Source organism: Musa acuminata, chromosome BXJ1-9, assembly GCF_036884655.1.
Source record: "Musa acuminata AAA Group cultivar baxijiao chromosome BXJ1-9, Cavendish_Baxijiao_AAA, whole genome shotgun sequence".
NCBI lineage: Eukaryota > Viridiplantae > Streptophyta > Magnoliopsida > Zingiberales > Musaceae > Musa > Musa acuminata.
In genome coordinates this window covers 17,504,711-17,509,619 of record NC_088335.1, presented here as the reverse complement: position 1 = coordinate 17,509,619, position 4,909 = coordinate 17,504,711, and positions in this window count along the sequence as shown.

The following is a 4,909-nucleotide window of genomic DNA, read 5'->3' as shown; positions in this document are numbered from 1 at the left end:
ATAGTTAGCATGATGATTAAGTTAGAAATGTCTTAAGATTAACTTAATCTTGGGGTAATTGGGCCCTTGACAGACCCAAATTAGGCCAAATGGATCAGCCCATTCGGACCCAGATTACTTAGCTAGAGGTGGCACCGCCCAGGGCTCAGTCTTTGAGCTCTGGCTGGGCGGTGCAACCGCCCCACTCAAGCGATGGCACTGCCTGAGCTCGGACTCCGAGCTCTGGCAGGAGGTGCAACTACCCCTGACAAGATGTGACACCACCCAGAGGCTCAGTCTTCGAGCTCTGCCAGGCAGTGCAACTGCCAGACCCCGAAATTCCAGGAATTAACAGTTTTGAGCTCGGAATTCAAACTAGGTTGGAGCCTATAAATACCCCAACCTTTCAGCAATGAAAGAGCAACAAAAACACCGAAATCCTGATCTTATTCTGTGATCTTTAGAGCTCAAAAGTGTTGTAAAGGCCAAAAGTTCTTCTCCCTCTTTTCTTCCAAGTTCTGATCTTTCAAGAGAGGAGAGAAAATTTTGTAAGGGTTGTCTCCTAAGCCCGTCAAAAGGAGTGAAACTGTAAAAGGGTGGTTGGCCTTCGCCTATTGAAGGAAGGCCTCTAGTGGACGTCGGTGACCTCGTCGGTGGAGGAAGCCAAAAGTGGATGTAGGTCAAGATTGACCGAACCACTCTAAAATTGTGGTGCTCTCTGGTTTGCATTTACTTTAAGCATATTATCTTTACTGCAAACCTCCTCAATAGCTTACTGTCTTCTGTGCATTTACGATCGTGTTTCAAAGTTCAATATTTTCCGAATCGGTGTTTAGACGTAAATCAGTTTTATCGTATGAACATCATATTTCAGTTTGTGCTTATATTCTGATTTCCATCATAACTGTAAACTACCTTTATAGATTCGCTTTAACTGCATCTCGCTTGATCACAAGTTAAAGTGATTTACGAATCATTGTTTTCTATTGAAATCGCTTTTATCGTACGAACGCAGTTTTAATCGTCAAAAGTTTTCCACTACACTAATTCACCACCCCCCCCCCCCCCCCGTCTTAGTGCTCCTGATCCTAACATTACAAATATGCAATCCTATGCAATGGCTACCAATAACCCAATAAAAGCCCAACTAGAAGCCTTGGAAATTAGGATTGAGAATCGATTGCAGAAAACCCTTAATGATTTTAAAAGTAGCCTATTGGAGAGTTTCAACATGATAAAAGTTAAGTCTTACATTGAACCGATATGAAGACACATAAAAAAGGAACTAAGAATAGGACATAAGCTACCCATGCATGAAGGTAGAATTCCCAAGATGGGAAGATTGAGATCCTATTAGGATCAAGTTGGCACTAAGAGGAGGGTGAATTAGTGTATATGATAAAAACGATAATTCGAAAATTCTTCTTGTTCAATAAAATCGTTATCGAAAAGATGTTAACTTGGAAGCATACGAAAGCATAGTGAGATTAAGAAAAATAATAAAGGAAATGCAAACGAAGTTTTATAGTGGTTCGGTTGTCGTGACGTGCGTCTACTCCCGATTCCTCTTCCATCAAAGCCACCAACATCCACTAATGGTCTTCTTTCAATGGGCAAAGACCAACTACCCTTACAACTCTATGATCCTTTTGACAAGCTCAGGAGAGAACCTTTACACCATCATTCACTCCTCTCTTAAATAGAAATCAACACTTAGACTAGAGGAGGAGAATTCTCACAATATTACAATAGAGTTTTTCTTCTTTTTTGCTCTCGGTTGATGTGTTTTCCGAGCAGGGATGAGTGGGGTTTTTATAGGCCCCAAATAGATTCAAATTTGAAGCCAAAACGATCACATCCTAGGTTTTCAGGGTATTGGTGGTACCATCGCCTGCCAGTCTAACATTGCATGGTACCGTCATCCAGTTTGGCGGTACCACAACCTCACATACTGACACTAGGTGATACCACTGCCCAATCTGGCTGTACCACCTCCTGACACAATCTTGAAGACTATGTTTGGGCGATACCACTGCTCAATCTAGTGGTACCACCACTTGACATAATCTTAAATATTGTGTCTGGGCGGTACCATTGTCAGACCATACTATAGGATACTGAATGGGCCAAATAATAAGCCCAATTCAGCCCTGATTCAGGACCAATTGACCCCTAATTGAGTTGACATTATTTCACCCCAATACCGACTCAATTAAACTTAAAACTAAATTAATCTAGATAAATTATTACAATCATGAATCCTATATTGTCCTGCATGTCATTGGTTCATTCGGCACTTCGTTCGATCCTTCGGCGCATCATCCTCTCCTTCAGCATATTGCCCAATCGGCTTGTTTTCTTCCCGTAACATTTGATTTCCTTGGCGTAATGTCCAATCTTCTTGGCCCAATGCCCGAACTCATGACACAAAGCTTTCTCCCGACACATCGACCGATCCTCTGGCCTGACATCCAATCTTCTAACATGTTCACTTCGACCCAACGTCTGATTCCTCCTACTTTAATCAATTTGTCTCTCCTTGATCAAAGCGAGTCCTACGTCACTCAAAACACAAATTAGATTACAAACTCATCAATTGATTTCATCATCAAAATATGAGATTCAATAATCTCCCCCTTTTTTATGATGACAACCAATTGATGATGGAGTTTAACTAAACTCCCCCTATCAATATGACATATTGATAGAATTTTATAATTCATAGAATTATAAGTATTTTACCATTGAATGCAACATGAATACTGAAGGAACCAATCATATCATTGCATGCAACATAAAATCATGCATGATCAAAATATCTAAGAATATCATCTCATGCATGATTATCATCATAACTTATACATCATCATCATATCTTCTCCACTTTTGTCATCAACAAAAAGGAGAAGTGCAACTATCAATTTTGAGATATGTAAGCTAGTAAGATAGCAAGTTTTGAACATACAATCTAGCAATTTTTCTCCCCCTTTGTCATTGTCAAAAATAAGGAAAGAATATTATTTTATAATTCTTTTCCCTTTACATCAATTTTCAAATTATGACAACGATAAAGTATCAATCTTATTTGAATATGGCATATTGAAATAAGGTATAATTTTAGAAAATGATAGTTGTTGACTTTCACATCATTTCATCAAAAAATCATAAGTATTGCATGCATCATTCCAAATCATAATGGTATCAAAATGTCAAATTATATTATATCCTACCATGCATGATCATAACTTCTCATTTGTATTCATTAATATAATATCATAAATATTTCATACATAATTTCATATCATCACATGAAGAATATCAAGAAAAATTAATTGAGTGATGAGATATACTCTTCATGAATACAAGGGAGTCATGAACCAAATTTCAAATTATGAATATCGAAAAATCAAGAGAAAAATTATGTTTCTTTTTGGATGACTCAAATAGCGAAAAGAAGAATCATAGTAAATGATCTTGATTCATAAAAAATCTCATGTTATAATTCTAAGAATTTATAAGAAAAATCATGATTCATTTAAATAATTCTCCTTTTTAGTAAATAGCAAAAAGAATCATAGGAGTTCAAAAACAAGATCTTGATTCATAGAAAGATCTTTAGTATCAAATATCGAGAAATCAAGATCACGATTTAAATAAAATAAAATAAATCTCAATCCATAAAATTTTCTTGTAAAAAATGCCATATCATCATCATTATCACTTTGGGCATGATACCAAATCAATAAATTTTTAAATCATCATTACTTAGGTATGCATGATAATAAAACATGATTTCAAATCTTCAACGTATAACATGCATAATTTCAAACCATTATAAATCATTATCAAGGTCATAGTTTGTTTGCATATGTCTCTTCTTTAGTAAATGATAAGAAGGAATAATCAAAGATAGAAAATATTTTGATTCTCATAAAAGATAGCTCAAGTAGAGAAATTAAAAGAAAGTTCATGATTCGGTTCAAAAATTTTCATTCAAATTCAATTTGTCAACTCAAAACTTATCATCAAAATCACTTTTCTTAATTCAAGAGAAAACATAAAATAGATTCATCACTAAGAATTACTTGTTAAAAAATTGAAAAGCTTTAGAGATATTTTTAAGAAACATGCATTCTCCCCTTTTTGTTTCAATTTAAGTGATTTGATTTCATATAAGCATGTCCAAGTTTTTTATGCCAAATCAAACATGCATCATCATTTAAAATTGAAAAGCAATATGGAAATCATCAAGATATATAATATTGCTTTTTAAAACATGCATAGAATTAATCTTATTTGGTGTACAAGCATTACATTTAATTTTAACATTTTTATTCCTTTATCATAAAATATGTACTTGTCATGATAAAATATATATATTTTTAAAACTAATTCATTAAAGCATGAAAGCACTAAGTAATTTCATGGTAAAGTAAATAAATTTCAGGTGAGTTGCATACTTCATTGTGAAAGGTCATCTCATCTTTATTGGTTTGCTCCTCATCTTTGGATACGCTTGATTCGTCCTTGAGTGCTTCCTTTTTCTTTGGCAACTTCTTCTTCAGTTTTATATACTCATCTTTGGAGTGCCCTGGCTTCTTGTGTTTACAGCAAGTAGTTGTGTTCTTTTTAAGTTTATTTTTATTCTTTAATTCTTGTTTCATGAACTTTTTAAGGTTTATTGTTAAGAGTTCAAAGTCATCATCACTTAAGTTTTCGCTTGAGTAGTCTTCTTGAGTTCTAAGTACCAAATCCTTTCTATTCTTTGGAAGGTTGTTCTCATGTTCATCAAGTTCATCATGTGTCTTGCACGTTATTTCATAGGCATCAAAGACCCAAAAGTTCTTCAATCGAAAAATGATTCAAGTTCTTTGATTCTTGAATAGCTATTACTTTAGGATCTCAATTTTTAGGAAAAGATCGTAAAATT